This window comes from Pseudorca crassidens, chromosome 10, assembly GCF_039906515.1.
Source record: "Pseudorca crassidens isolate mPseCra1 chromosome 10, mPseCra1.hap1, whole genome shotgun sequence".
NCBI classification, from domain to species: domain Eukaryota; kingdom Metazoa; phylum Chordata; class Mammalia; order Artiodactyla; family Delphinidae; genus Pseudorca; species Pseudorca crassidens.
This window is the reverse complement of record NC_090305.1, coordinates 10,894,291-10,910,505: the sequence shown is the minus strand read 5'-3', so window position 1 is coordinate 10,910,505 and position 16,215 is coordinate 10,894,291. Positions and strand designations below refer to the sequence as shown.

Below are 16,215 nucleotides of genomic sequence, written 5' to 3'. Positions count from 1 at the left end.
CCAAAGTGACTTCGGGTTGAGAGATTAGACTCTCTAACTGCTTTGTGGTTTCAGAAGGCAAGGGGGGCCAGAACCTAAGAGAGTGGTGAGAGCCTAAAAATTCAGGGTGAATCGCCCCAGGAAGATCCACTCGTCTCGAGGGTCATTCGTGTGGCTTCCTGAGGAAAGCTTTCTCAGCGAGAGCACGATACCGTTGAAATGTTGGGCTGCGGAAACACAGGAAGCCCATCCCTCAGCCGGGCAGCTCACTAGTGGCTGCTTCCAGATGGGGTGGCATTTCACCCCCCAGGGCAGGTAGAGAGCAAAGAGAAACTGGCCAGCTGACACCGATCTGGAAGAACGTGACATTATAAAAACCGTATTTTCTTTTAAAGGTGTGTACACGGCAGATGAGCCCTAAGTCACAGCTTGTATCTAATAAAATAACACTGTGTCCCTGCCAGGGTAGTCTTTTTCTAGCTCACTAATCAGACATTGGGCACCTCTTCCCGTTCCTTGGCACTCACCATCATTCCATGAAAGGAGGAGATGGGGTCAAATAGGAATTGCATTGAGGGGACATTGTATGCTTTTCTGTGTGGTCCACACCCCCCGGAAGCAAAGATAGGAATCATTAGGAAAAGTTGTGGATAAAGAAGCAGCGATATGTGCCCAAGGTCAGTGGCTGGGTAAGTGGCAGAGGCATTTGCTGGGCACCAAAGTTAAGGTCGTTTGACTCTTAGGTGCTGCTTTGGTGATGACCTAATGCTTCCTGTTCTTCTGTTGAAATGGTGGAAGCTAGTCCAATGGAACAAGGATGAAGCCCCCTCAGGAGAGCAGAGCCTGAACTCCCAACCCCAAGTCCATCCACAGCCTCCCACCTCTGCCATTGGAATGGTTTGGGAGGCTCCTTCACTTTGGCCTTCAGCCCCGGACAATGTAATTTCTCTGGGTGGAAAGAGGAATTCCTCTCACGGTGCCGACATCACCCCCTTTCTTCTCACCCCGAGGAGAGAGCAGAGAGGGGCAAAAGTGAGCCTGCCCAGGGACAGAGTTTTGAGACGTGAGGTAATGTTGGTTCCCTATCCACGGCAGGAACCAGAGGGAGCCTGGCCGGGGCCCTGAGGGAGAAGAGGGCCATCTTGGAGATTTTCTTTATGTTTGGCCTGGAGGAGTTCCAACCTTAAACTCAAATGAAAACTTTAGAAATGTTATATTACCAAAGTGTGCATGTGTGTATGTTTGGGGGGTAAAGATGGGGGTAGAGGGATTCGAGGGGAAGGAAGGTAGCCACAGTGCAGCTAAACTCAATACCTAAACCTCACCTGCAGCATTCAGACCCTTAGGACCCCCACCAAGAGGACGGAGCCTTACCCCAGTTCTCGGATTTTGTGTTTCAATCATACACCGGTCCAGAGATGTGACTGGTACACCTGGGTCCCCGTTGTCCACTTGACACTAACATGGTTGCTGACCTCCCTTAAATCTCCTCACCTCTCTGACCCTCAGCTTCTTCAGTCCTCAGCTAGAGGCCTGAAGCAGGCAGCAGGCACCTTTCCGTTCAAAGCGTGCGGCTCGGGCACGGTCAATGGCACGTGGTTTTAAAGCATCAGCCTCCTAGGCTTCCAAGATGGATTTGAAAAATGGGAAATGTTAAGTGGCTCAGTGCATTGCATTTTCTGTCTTTCTCAAAAGACCTTTCCTATTTCAGACACTGCCTGTGTGTGGTGAGTATGTGTGTGTGAAAGCATATGTTTGCAAAACGGATGAAACATTTGCGTATAATAGCATTTTCACAGCAGTGAGTATAAACCGGGAGAAACTTATCTTCTGCACGTGATTAGGAGTGGCTTTTCGTGGGTGTCTGTGAAATGACAGATTGTGCAATTTTCAGAAAAAAAAAGTTTATAGGAAAAAGCCCTACACAGGCAATAATATTTTGACCTTGAGGGGAAAAAATATGCTCGTTTGTTTATAGAAAATAAACTCCCCTCCAAAGTTTACGTTCAAAAGAACCTTGGTTGGCTGCTCATAAATAAATTGAGAACAGAATTGTTGATTACTGAGTTTAATGTTCTTTTACTAAAGTGAAAATATTGTACGTAATTAGATTAAGAAGAGATTTCAGAAGACAGGGTGACGATTTGAGTAATCACAGAGTCAATGCAGGCACATTTTGATTTTATTAGCTAGCTATTAGAGCCGTCTTTGGCATTTATGTGTGACGTGAAGGGTAAGGATGTAGCTGTTGAGAGTCATTTGTGTCCGCTGTCTGGACTAATTGAGCGACAATAATAAAACGCTGTTTTTAGATAAACAATGGGTGGCGGAGCTCCATGGGTCCCTGCAGGGAGCGTGTTTATGCCGTTCAAAGGGCAACGGGCTGAGCTTGTAGGCCACAGTCATTTCACAGAGCAAAGTCAAGTCGTTTAAATCAACTAAATTGAAGGCAGTTTTGAAATGGAAATCAGTGATCCCAGTTTGGAACCGCTTCGGTGTCAGCGGGAAGATCCTCTTCCAAGTCTTGTGCAAAGGGAGGAGGCCCCTGAGTGACATTAGCAATACAGGGGAATCAAATGCCGCACGTCACGTGGGTTGTGTAGCGTGTGGACACCCAGTGGGCTGACATGGAAATATCATCGTCAACCCAGCTGCCCACTTCCACGCCCTCCCTCCTTTGCAGAAACTAGATGGGCCCATGACAGATGGGCGGTCTGAAGGTCCCACGAAGGATTTAAGTGGGTGACTGTCGCTGTCCCACCCAGCGGGAAGGCATTTCTCCTCAGGCGTGAGCTTCACCTACTTTCTCTCCGCCCCTCAGATGTGCTCCTGCCTTCCTTCTCCCTCCACGCCCTTTAGACTACAGAATATCTAGGTGTGAACCTTTACTCTGGGTAGAGATTAAGATCTCTGGTTACAGACTAAGAGCAGAAAGGCACTCACAGGCTGGTCTTCTTAAAAGGTCACCTCTGGGCTTCCCTGGTGGCGCAGTGGTTGGGAGTCTGCCTGCCGATGCAGGGGACACGGGTTCGTGCCCCGGTCCGGGAAGATCCCACAGGCCGCGGAGCGGCTGGGCCCGTGAGCCATGGCTGCTGAGCCTGCACGTGTGGAGTCTGTGCTCCGCAACGGGAGAGGCCACAACAGTGAGAGGCCCGCGTACAGTAAAAAGAAAAAAAAAAGGTCACCTCGTCTTAACGCAGGCTCACACAACCTCCAGGCTTTAGTAGACTCCCAGGGGTGTCTGGGAGAGTTTTAACACCTCTCTTTTCAGCCATCGGCCTTCCCCAAGCCAACTCAAATAACCACATGTTCCAGGGAGAAGCAGTGTGTTTGCCCGGTCAACACAGCTTCAGGATAGGTTTGCTACACCCCACAAGCTAAACCGCATCCATCCCCGTCCACCATTATAAAATTTTCTTGCCACCACCAAGTTTTAAGAAGTTGGGTAGAGTCCACTCACATTTTCATTCAACAACCCTTACTTGAGTACCTTCTGGACACCAGGTCCTGTGCTGGTTGCTGAGGAGACATCCTCTCATGAGACCAACCCATGGAAGCTGAGGTCTCGTGGGGAGATAGACATGGAGACAAGCACAGTACAATAGAATATTGCCCAGGTGAGGCACGTGCAGGAGGCCATGAGTGGCTTCCTCTGTGTCTTAGCTCATGCCGCTGCGACAAAACACCAAAGACTGAGTGGCTTAAACAGCAGACATTTATTTCTCAGAGTTCTAAAGGATGCAAATCCAAGAGAAAGGGCCGGGCAGATTCAGTTCTCAGTGACATCCAGCTCCTAGATTCTTCCCACTCATGTGACACAGAAAGGAAACTCTGGTGTCTCTTCCTCTTTATATAAAGGCACTAATCGCATCATGGGAGCTCCATCTTCATGACCTCATCTAAACCTAATCACCTCCCAAAGGTCCACCTCCAAATACCATCCCGTTGGGGGTTAGGGCTCCAGCATATGAACATGGGGGGACACACACATTCAGCCCACCACTCCCTGCCAGTGTACCTAGCTCCAGACCAGCCAGTTCTCTTTTAGGGCTTCTCCTTGGGCCACAGCCCTGACTTTCTAGTCATCTGTGTTTCCCACCCTCCACACCACCATTTCTGCCCACCTCTCTGATCCAAACCACTGGGACAGATTAAAACTACTCCTCAGCTGACCCTTCTGAGTACTGCCCCAGGGGTACATCGCCCAGCTCAGACTGCCTGAAAGTCTTCGCCACCTTCTCTTCTAAGTGTCTCTTCCTGATTTTTCCCCCATCTTGGACACATTATAGTACTTTTTTCAAAAAATATCAGTGATGGCTAATTTTATGTGTTAACTTGTCTAGGATATGTTGCCCAGTTGTTTGGTTAAACTCCAGTCTAGATGTTGCTGTGAAAGCACTTTTTTTTTTTTAGATGTGATTAACATTTAAATCAGTGGACTTTGAGAAAAGCAGAGAGAAAAGCAGATCACCCTTCATGATGTGGGTGGACTCAAAGGACAAAACACTGAGCCAAAGAGGATTATTCTCAAGCCTTAAATCTAATGGAACTTACTGTTAGGTTTCAGGCTTTCTTGGGCCACATGACCCTTTTTCCTTCTGATTTCTCCCTTTTGGAATGGTAAGGTCTGTCCTTTGACTGTCCCACCATCATGTTTTGGAAGCAGATAACTTGTGGTCTGGTTTCATAGGTTCTCATACAGAGAGGAATTTTGCCCCAGAGTGAATCATACTCCGACTTTCACCCATACCTTATTTAGATGAGGTTTAGGACTTAGCGTTGATGCTGGAATAAGTTAAGAATTTCGGGGCTGTTGAGATAAGATGAATGTATTTTGCATGTGAGAAGGACGTAAATTGGGGGGACCAGAGGGTGGGCCATTATGGGTTAAAACGTGTCCCCCAGAATTCACCTGTTAAAGCCCTAATCTCACAATGTGGCTGTATTTGGAAATAGGGTCATTGCAGATACAACTAGTTAAGATGAGGTCATACTGAAGTACAGTGGCCCCCTAATCCAATATGACTTATGTCCTTATTAAAAGAGGTGACTTGGACATAGACACACACACACCAGAGGACATCACGTGAAGACTGGAGCTGTGCTGTCACAATCCAAGGAACTACTTGAAGCTAACAGAGAGGCATGGGACCGATTCTTCCCCAGGGCCTTCAGAGGGAGCTTGGCCATCCCGGCATCTCAGTGTCAGAATTCTAATTTCCAGAACTGTGAGACAGTAAATTTCTGTTGTTTAAGTCATTTGTTTGTAGTAGTTTGTTACAGCAACCCTACCAAACTAATAGTGTCCCTTCCTTGTCACCTCTGCACTGCACACCCCACTGTATCCTCACCTGGAAGCCCACCATGTCACAGATGGGGGACAAGGAGGTCCTGCCTCTCAGCCCCCCACTTCTTGGCCTCCCTGGCCTCTCCATCCTGCCACGAGCACAGATATCCACACGCACAGGATGTAGCCACGTTGGGACTGCTCTGGCCTCATGCCTCACAGCACTCTTAATAATTAAGCCAAACCTCGTTAAGTGGAGTAAGCACATTAGAATCTGAAATGTAGGAATCCCATTCCTACTGAAACACCCATTAGTGTAAAAAAAAGGAAAGGAGAGAACGCAGCCTCAAAAGTTACGTCTTTACTGAAAATGCTGGGAGCATGAGGTCTCGGTGACTCAAAAGACCCATGTGCTTCTTGACTCGCTCGGATCAGAAAAACCTAACTTATTTCTTTCTTCAAATGAATGCCTCTGATGGATTAGAAACATGGAATAGAACAAGAAACAGCAGTTTAGGAGTTGAGGACCTGGGTTCCAGTTCTGACTGGGTTTCTAACCAGCTCTGTGATCTTAGATAAATGACTCCCTCGGCGCTTTGAGCATCCTCTTTCTCATCCGTAAGCGAAAGCAAAAATGCCTCACTCAAGAGGTAGACTTTCCTTTAAGTCACTTATCTTCTCGGGCCTCTGACTCCTGGGAAGGGAGGGAGCATTTTAGCATAAAAAACTCAAGTCACGAAGTGAGAAGCCATTGTCGTCAGCATGAGGAAGGTCTGCCATATAGATGCTCCACCAGGAAGAATGTGAAAAACTTAAGACGGCAGGGAGCCCCCGCAGGTCCCCAGGTTGGGGCCAGGGATGCCTGTCAGCTCCCCAGAGAGCACCCATGTTTTGTAGGGCCCAGAGCTTAGTCAGTTTGGAGGGGGGAGGCTTTTTGAGGGAGTAGAAATCCTATATACAAATACAAAGGTAGAAACAGGGCCTTGAAAGAGGCTTGATGAATCCAACCATGTCCATTTGGGACACCGGGAGTAGAGCCCAGACCTTGGGCAGTGCAGAGAGAGAAGGGAAAAAGGAGGGAGAGTAAAATAACAAAAAGGATGCTAGAACACCCTTCTAAAGCTGATTCAGTCTGGCTGGAGCGTCAGTGTTCATCCATTCAGGTGTTTGTAACTGACTACTAGCAAGATCAAATTCTTTTTTTTGTCATTGTTGTTCCGTTTTCTTTCTCCTGTTAACTAGCTGGCCCCACGTGCCTGCTCAGATCTGAAAATATTTTGTCTGTCTCTCTATTTTTTTTCTTAAAGTGGTGGTAAGGATGAGCTTCATGTCATAACACTCCCACAGGCAGTCAGGGCCCGGCTTTGGACCACGTGTGGATTGTCCCCGCTGGTCATACTGAGCCTGTTCGCATGAAGCCTGGAGACAGCTGCTACCGCAGAGGAAGGAGACATCACCGAGAACTTGACCTGCAAGGAATCCGGGTGTAGGAAGGAAGGAGCGGGTCAGCCGTTCAATCAGCACATATTTACCAGAACGTGCAAAGTCCACAGTCACTTATCTGAAGCCCTGGAGGCCACATAGGTTTCAGAATTCAGAATGTTTCAGATTTTAGCAACGCACTATGGTGCGTAAACCAAATGTTTGATAACATCCCAGAGGGATCTGAGGCAACACCCTGGGAATCAAACACATCACTATTTCCACAGTCCTGTACCAGCAAAATACATGAATATTCACGCTAAGTGGGATAAATGGAGCCTTATATCACTTCACACCAAAGCAGTTATAAAAGTCTTTCTGTTTTCAGAGACTTCTGGATTTGAGATTTATGGATACAGGACTGTGGACTTGGGCCGGGTGCCAGACGGTGTTCGAAGTGCATTGAGGACCGCAGACCAGGTGCCTGCAGGAGCTGGGGGTTCCAAGTGGGGACGGGTCCCTCTCTGGGCCACATCAGATACAGATATAAGCCCCATGGGGAGAAGGCAGGATTTTAAAGGGAAGAAAACAAAACAAAACAATAGAAACAGTGTGCTTAAAAGTGAGATCTCTGATAGAAAATCACACGGGGAATTGAGGACACCCCCTCCACACCAGGCTGCAGTTCTTGTCAACAACAGAAGGCCCAGTGACGACTCTGGTGTCCTGAAGGCCAAGGGCCTCAGCTGTGGTTGGAGATTTGAGAGCCCAGCAGACCAGGCAGGACACAGCTGATGCGCCCAACAGAAGCAGAGCCCGATGGGAGGAGACCCACTTCTAGTGGCATGTGTGCAATATGTGTGTCAGGGTGGGAGTGACAATGGGGCATTGTGGGACAGGGAGTCGGAATATTTTCAGATCTGAAAGGGCCTGCAGGTTCAGTCAGTTAGCAGAATGTGTGTGTGTGTGTGTGTGTGTGTGTGTGTGTGTGTGTGTGTGTATTTGCACATATAAACTCTTGGGAGAAAGCTCTTCTTCCACCCACTTAGGCTGAATGGTCAGGGCCTGCAAATTAACTAATAGTAGACAGATGAATAGGAGAAAAGACAAGGTTTATTTACATGTGCCTGTGGGAATTCTCAGTAATGAGTACTTGCTGAATACTCAGAGGTAAAGGTTTCTGTATCAACTTAACAAAACGGGTGGGGGGCTTCAGTGGGAAGGTATACCAGGTTCTGTTGGGTTTTTCTTGATGCTGATGGGAATGGGCAGTCTGTCTCCTTCCTGGAATTTGCAGGGAATCCCCTTGGAGGGGGGTTGGTGGCAGCTGTATTTTTCGGAAGGCTCTGCTTTAGTCAGATAAGGGAAGTTCAGGTAAGATTTCAAATATTTTCACTCTAAAATAATTTTTATGCCAAAACCATGATGATATGTATATATATATATATATATATATACACACACACACACACACACACACACACACATGCATAGATTCATACAAAATATATACATATATTATAAAAAGAATATATATATGTATGTAGAGAAAAAGAAAGAAGAGAAAAGAAAAGAGAAAAAGAAAGACACGTTTCTAATAATCAGTCTTGAGCACACTGATTCTCAAGGATGGGTCACAGCATTTCTGCACCTTCCGGGTCCATACTTGAATCAGCTTCAGTGGGTGTTCTATATCCCTATTTATTGTTATGCTTTAACTCTCCTTCTGTTTCTTCTCTCATTCTCCACCATTTGCTCTCCTGGAGCTGCAGGATCAGGACAGGGAGAGAGCTGGGGAGGCAGAAGGGCAGCTTGTGTGTTGGGGTGCTTTGCTGAGGGCCTTTTATCTAGCTGCCAAGAGCCTGGGGCAGCTCCAGGCTCTTGGCCAGAGGAAACTGGGCTCCAACATTCGCTGGGATCCTACAGGCTGGGAAACATGGGCATAGACTCCCTGGTGAAGATCCTCCACAAAAATCTAAGCACTCTCTACCTCTTCCTACATTGCACAGCTCCCTCTCACGCCCCCATAGAGCTCCCAGAGGTCATTCTGGATTCTTCCAGGAAATGGCTTAGGGAAGTTTCTCTCTCCTTTCTCTCGTCCTTGGGAATGTAGGGGAGTAAAACTCGGCACCCCAAAATGTCTCTTTGTCCTGCAGATTATTTCAAGCTGAAAATAATCAAGGCCCAAAAGACTCAGAAAGAAACTTTGACCTTGTTTGACCTTTGCCCTTAACTACCTAAAAGAATTTAGACAGAGGGCACATACCCAGAATAGAGCCATCACCGTAGATATCCTCAAAGGATACAGGCTAGGTCTGGTGGGAGGAACTCTAGGAAGGGGCTAAAGATCAGAGTCCACTCCATGTCCCATTGTCTCTGCAGGTCCAGCACACAGTTATTTACCAAACATTTGCTCATCCACCTCCATGTCAATTGCCTTCCTCCCCTTTGACGTCCCAAACCACTACCTCCAACATCCCTTTTTGTCTTTAGCTGAAGATGGTATTTAAGGTGAGGGCTTTGGCCATTTTGGTGAGTAACTCAGTTCTCCTGGGTCTCTCCTGTGTGTACCTGTTATCAAGTTTTTGTTTGATTTTTCTCCTGTTAATCTGTCTCATGTCAATTTAATTCTTAGACCAGAAGGATAACCTAGAAGGACAGAGGAAAATTTCTTCTTCCCTGACAGGGACAACAGGTGTGGACCATCCCCCAGTGCTCTGTGTCTCATCCCACACCCTTCATCTCGTTTCTCAGTGGCCCAGCATTTCGCCCACCACCCACACTGGCCTGCCCCACCCATTCGGGGCTCCCTGCATTTAGCAGGGACTTCACCAGCAAAGGGAAAGACTCTGTCTGCAGGCTGATTTGTTACTGAAGAAAAGGTGAAGCCATTTCTGAAGGAGGGTTCCATGTGAGAAGGGAAAAGCAGCCCTGGTCAAACCTGTAGCATGTCCCCTGTGAGTGTTCTGGTTCTCTGGGTGGGACTGCTTCTACTCCTGTTTACCCAGCACAGGGGAAGTGCTTTGAATAGATGTCTTGGCTGACACGGATCCCTTTGCTCTGTGAATAGGGCGATTACTAAACAATGAAGCTATTACATAAGGAGCAAGGAGCTGGCTGGAGCCAACCAATCTTGTCCTCTAGGTTTACAGAGCTATAGTTATCCAAAGTTTTAAAACACAATGGTATCTGCTGAAAGGGAACATCTGGGAAGGAACCAAGCTGTCCCGATTAAATGAACTATGCACATCCCATGGGTTGCATGACTCCACATTTGTGGGGTGGCGATTTTTTTCACTGTCACTCAAGTTAACAAATGTGCTGAAAGGTTTAAGCAGAACAAATGCACGGGGGGGGGGGGAATCAGATCAAGAAGAGAGATGTGTTTTATAAGATCAACGACAAATTGGTAGGAGAAGGCCTTCTGGGCTGCCGTTGTGAACGCTAATGAAGAGAAATAAACGCTTTATGAGGCTTGTCCCATATGAAAATAAAAGCTTTTTCCAGTGGCCGTTTCACTTCAAAATAAACTCTTTGAACCTCCAGGGGCCCCTGTGTGAGAGAGCGGGTGGGGTGCGCCGCATTAGTGGGGAGGTATGCGTGGTCTGGCGTTCCGAGGCCATGCCTCCTGGCGGGGCACAGCGTGCTGTTTAGTGGGGCTCTGTTGTTACCAGAGATTGCAGCCTTTATCCTAAAAATAGATTTGGCCCAGATGGTAGCACTGGCCTCACTTTGAGAATGAAGGTTACAGTATGTTCTCTTCAGTAATGATTTGTCCCCAGACTCAGTACCGTCCACACGCTTAGGGATCTGGAGCCGTTTTACAAGATCTACAACTTAAATAAAGGTCTCCACCCCACCTAGTCTTTATATTGGGGGCAGTTCTTTCGGGTAAAAAAAACCCTGAAAGAACAGTTATGAGAACAACAACAAAAACAGAGCGGAAGGAGTCTCATTCAGCATCTCCTACCTAAGGGAACATTTCTTGACCCGAGTGAGAGTTCAGCTGGGGTTGGGGGTTGCAGCTGACACACGGGAGCTTGGCTCAGTTCTGAAGGCAGAGCCTGGAAGTGATTTGGGTCATCACAGGCTGATGATACAGGAGGACCGACAACAGGCACATCAGAAGGGGGGAGATTTCCCGGGTTTTCCCTGGCTGCCCTTTCTGGTCTTCCACGAAGCCCGCTGCTTACATGGGTCTCCTCTCCACCTCAGTGCCACGTGGGTCCCCTCTTTGGTTTGTCCCACCCATAAACACACGAAAACATGCTGACAGGGCACTTGCTAGCTTTCACTTACCCCATGGGGCAAAAAAGCTTAAATGTATTTATCAACTTTCCCATAGGTATTTGTATCTTAATTGCTGCAAAAGCAATATCACGGAAACATGAAAAAATTAATAATTAAAACAGTTACCAATTAACCCACTACCCTAATACTATCTGAGCCAGCCCTGGGCCCATTTGTCCTCTGAGCTATCACCTGCCTTTTCTACGTTGCTTTTGATACTTGGTTATTTCTAAGTTCTACTATTAATGTAGATCAACATGTACAGTACTTTTACCTTCTGTGAAAGATCTCTCTAGAAATCTTGGGCCCTGATGCACAGTGTTATGGACTGAATTACATCCCCCCAAATTCATATGTTGAAGCCCTAACCCCCAATGACTGTATCGGAGATTGGGCCTTTAAGGAGGTAATTAAGGTTAAACGAATTCATAAAGGTGGGGTCTTAATCCGACAATACTGGGGTCCTTGTAAGAAGAGGAAGGGGTGCCTGAGATCCTTCTCTCTCTTCATGCACAAAAGAAAGGCCATTGGAGGACACAGCAAGAAGCTGGCCATCTGCAAACCAAGGAGAGAGGCCTCAGCGGAAACCAACCCTGTCAGCACCTTGATCTTGGACTTCTAACATCCAAAACTGTGAGAAAAATATGTTCAGTTACCCAGTCTGGGGCATTTTGTTAAGGCAGGCCCAGCTGACTTCTACACACTGTGTTTGAGTTGAAAGGTAAAGAGAAAAGCAGCCTTTGGCATCTAGGAGCTGGCCTGGAACTTATAGTTCTCCTGTTGGAACACAAATAATTTCACAGAACACGGACGTTAGACCAGGCCACTCCATAATCATGTCTGAGCTCAGAAAAGTCATGAACATTGTCCAAGCCACAAAAATAACCCAACATCCTCCTATCCTGGATAATATGAGTGATTTCTGCTGCTTTACCAGTTTCAGCTTTAGCCTCACCCTATTCTTTCCTCTTTCTAGATGAGATTTATTCATAGAATTACCTTTACTTCCTGACAGCAAACAATCCAGAGAAAACCTCCACTTCCTTAAATCCACCCCCAAAACATCTAACATTAGCCAAAATCCTAGCATAAGTCCTGTCTGAGACTCTCACCGAGCTTCCCCATGGTTCCCCACAAGCATTAAACCCAACTTGGTCAAATACAGGTGTGCTGTGTGTTCCTTGTGGTCATTGGCTGGAGGGCATTGACCAAAGTGTGAGCCTTTTTATGGTTTTTAATAAGGACTTAACATTGCTTATTGTTATGACCTGAATATTTGTGTCCCCCCAAAATTCATATTTTGAAGCCCTCATCCCCAACATGATGCTAATTGGAGGTGGGGCCTTTGAGAAGTAATTAGGTTTAGATGAGGTCATGAGGGTGGGACCCTTACGGTGGGATTCATGCCGCTATAAGGAGAGGAAGATAGAGCTCACTCCGTCCATGTCCATGTATCCAGCAAAGGCCATGTGAGGACACAGCAAGAAGACGGCCATCTATAAGCCAGGAAGAGAGCTTTCACCAGGAACCAAATCTGTCAGCACCTTTATTTTGGATTTTCCAGCCTCCAGAACTGTGAGAGATAAATGTCTGTTGTTCAAGCCATGCAGTCGATGGCATTTTTTTACAGCAACCCAAGCAGACTGATACTTAGCAGAGAAGTTGATACATTTTTCTTGTTTTCAAAAACGTTAGCACAACCTGGCCAGCAATTTGAATGTGAGGATCTTTTAAAATCAGTTTGAGAGTGTAAAGTGTGTCTTGTTTAAATCTGCATGCTTTATTCGTGTTTAGACTGACCATTTTCCCAGGCATTTTTTTCTACTACTATTTTCCTTTGTCAGCTGGTTGATAGTCAATTATGGAAAAATAATTTCTGTCACCTAGTAAAGGAATTTCAGGAGTCTGGAAGGGAAGAGAGGTATTCGTGGGGTTGTGATAGTGTAAGGATGTCTTTCACTCCTACTTCGGAAATCAGCCCATGGCCCGGACTTTGGGGCCCTCATAACAGAAAACAGTATTGCTAACTCCCCCAGACTGTATCAGTTGGGATAATTTTGGCTTAAAGTATAAGTAAACCTTGACCTAAGCAATAAGGTTATTTCTTTCACTTAATAAGAAGTCCGGAGGTAGGGCAGACAGCAGAGCTGGTTGATTCAGCCGCTCAAAACCGTCCTTCGGGATCCAGGTTTCAGTCTCTTGGGTCTGTTACCCCTAGTTTATGTAACTGGTCATGTGGTCGTAGCTGGTATTTATAACTACCTTCTTCCACTACCCATTCTGTATTTCCTTGGCCTTCAGTAAGTACCTCAGCTTGTTGTGGTTCTTTACCTGGTAGAGTGACCCAAACCATCATTCCAGAATCTGGGCCATGAGTAATCCTTCTTGGGTTGGGTTGTTGTAGTTTTTCATTGACCCGAATCCAAGGGCCTGGTAATACTAAAAGACTCCTTTCTTTGCCTGTTGATTCAGAGGCGTGAAGAGTCCAGAGGGGCCAGGCAACAGTCTTCACTTTCAGTTCAACAGAATCCTTGTGTATCTCCTGGTAGAAGCATTCCTCCCTTTGGAACTAAGACCTCTAGGCCAACAGGGTGTACAGTTAAGGAAACAAGATGCAAAAATTTTGCTAGTTGGGCACTAGGGGTAATGGTGAGTGGTGGCACTTCCAATCCCACTCCTTGATTCCTCTACCCATGAGTCCTGGCTGTGAGAGAAACAGTATCAAATATTAGACACTGATTCAGAGCACACACGGCCTTCTGGAGAACCTTGTCCCAGCCCTGCAAGGTACTGCCACTTATATGGTGCTGTAACTGAGTTTTCAAAGGCCATGACACCACTCTATCAAGCCAGCTGCTTCAGGGTAGTGGAGAACATGGTCAGACCAATGAATTCCATGGGCACGAGCCCACTGTGCACTTCATTGACTGCGCAGTGATTTTCCTGATTAGAACCACTGCCGTGTGGAATACCACAACAGTGGATAAGGCGTTTTGTAAGTCCACATATGGTAGTTTTGGCAGAAATGTTGCATGTAGGGAAGGCAAGTCTGTATCCTGAATTTCTACTGTGTTAAGAACAAAATGCTGCCCCTTTCATGATGAAAGTGATCCAATGAAGTCAATGTACCTGCCACCAGGTAGCTGGCTGATCACAGGTAGTGGTGCTATATGGAAGATCCCATGTTGATCTCTGCCTTAGGCAGATTGGATGCTCAGCAATGGCGGTAGCCAGGTAAGCCTTAGTGAATGCAGGTCCTTGCTGTTGAGCCCAGGCATGACCTCTATCCCTACCACCATGACCACTTTCTTCATGAGCCCACTGTGGTGATGACAGTGGTAACTGGAGAAAAAGGCCAACTGGAGTCTATAAAACAGGATATCCTATTGTTAAAATCCTCCTCTGCTGAGGTCACCCTTAGGTGAGCATTTACATGGGACACAAATACCTTTGCGTTTTTTTGCCTATTCAGAGACACGTATCCACACAGCTCTTCCTGGAATCTCATCACTAATTTTCCCATGATATTCCTTCCAAGTCCCTGACCATCCAGTTAAACAACTGGCAACAGCCCATGAATCAGTATATAATCATATACTCACACATCTGGACTTTTCTCCTTCTAAGAAAAGTAAACACTGCTCAAATTTCTGCCCACTAAGAGGATTTCCCTTCACGCTGTCCTTCAGGGATGTTCCAGAAAGAAGGGCTATAGTTCTGCAGCTGTCCACTTTGGGGTGGCGCCTGTATACCGTGCAGAACCATCTATAAACCAGACCCTAGCCTCTTCTTGTAGGAGAGAGAAGGCAGTGGAGCAGAAGTGGCAACCATAGGCATTTTGAGAACTTCTTCGTGTAACTTACTTGTGCCTTTATTATTGAAAATAGAATCATTAGCATTATTAAATCTAATCAGATTAGAGAGTCAACTCCCAGAACCAATTCAGAAAAATCATCCTTAAAGTTCTGTTCCACTCTCAGTAGTGGTGATGGTTGTATACAACATTGTTAATACACTTAATGCCACTGAGATGTACACTTGAAGATAGGTAAAATGGTAAATTTTATGTTATGTGTATTTTACCACAATAAAAAAACATACTTACGAAAAAGAAAAGAAATAACCCAGGATTGAATTAAGGCAGGAAAGTGGCAGGAAGGACTTGAATTCAGAGTTTAAATCAACGGGTCAAGCACTGGTCAATTTGATGACCAGATGAACACAGGGTTTTAGGGTTTAAGAAATGAAGGGTAAGTCTGTTTTCTTTATACAGCAGGTTCTTATTAGCTATTTATTTTATACATATTAGTGTATGTATGCCAATCCCAATCTCCCAGTTCATCCCACCACCCCTGCTGCCCCTCCCCGCTTACCCCCCTTGGTGTCCATATGTTTGTTCTCTACATCTGTGTCTCTGTTTCTGCCTTGCAAACCGCTTCTTCTGTACCATTTTTCTAGAGTCCACATATATGCATTAATATGCAATATTTGTTTTTCTCTTTCTGACTTACTTCACTCTATAGGACAGTCTCTAGGTCCACCCACGTCTCTGCAAATGACCCAATTTTGTTCCCTTTTATCGCGGAGTAATATTCCGTTGTATATATGTACCACATCTTCTTTATCCATTCATCTGTCAATGACCATTTAGGCTGCTTCCATGACCTGGCTATTCCATGACCTGGCAAAGTGCTGCAGTGAACATTGGGGTGCATGTGTCTTTTTGAATTATGGTTTTCTCTGGGTCTATGCCCAGTAGTGGGGTTGCTGGGTGATATGGTAGTTCTATTTTTAGTTTTTTAAGGAACCTCCATACTGTTCTCCATAGTGGCTGTATCAATTTACATTCCCACCAACAGTGCAAGAAGGTTCCCTTTTCTCCATACCCTCTCCAGCATTTGTTGTTTGTAGATTTTCTGATGATGTCCATTCTAACCAATGTGAGGTGATACCTCACTGTAGTTTTGATTTGCATTTCTCTAATAATTAGTTGAGCAGCTTTTCATGGGCCTCTTGGCCATCTGTATGTGTTCTTTGGAGAAATGTCTATTTAGGTCTTCTGCCCATTTTTTCTTTTTTTGGCGGTACGCGGGCTTCTCACTGTTGTGGCCTCTCCCGTTGCGGAGCACAGGCTCCAGACGCGCAGGCTCAGTGGCCATGGCTCACGGGCCCAGCCGCTCCGCGGCATGTGGGATCTTCCCAGACTGGGGCACGAACCCATGTCCCCTTCATCGGCA

At 46.3% G+C, this 16,215-nt stretch overlaps 2 long non-coding RNA genes across 5 annotated transcripts in view; one reads left to right on the top strand and one right to left on the bottom strand.

The window, feature by feature from the left end:
• The window catches only part of LOC137231581 (uncharacterized), a 262,745-nt gene that overhangs the window by 58,399 nt on the left and 188,131 nt on the right, over positions 1-16,215 (bottom strand). For 2 of the 3 annotated variants that reach the window (XR_010946667.1, XR_010946670.1), the window contains one exon: positions 2,865-6,735. The exons of the other annotated variant lie outside the window; for it this stretch is intronic. This is a non-coding gene — a long non-coding RNA (uncharacterized lncRNA). Of the gene's footprint in view, positions 1-2,864; positions 6,736-16,215 lie in introns of those variants that run through there. 3 annotated transcript variants of the gene reach the window in all.
• Positions 1-16,215, top strand: part of LOC137231580 (uncharacterized) — a 249,619-nt gene that overhangs the window by 174,492 nt on the left and 58,912 nt on the right. The window lies entirely within an intron of this gene.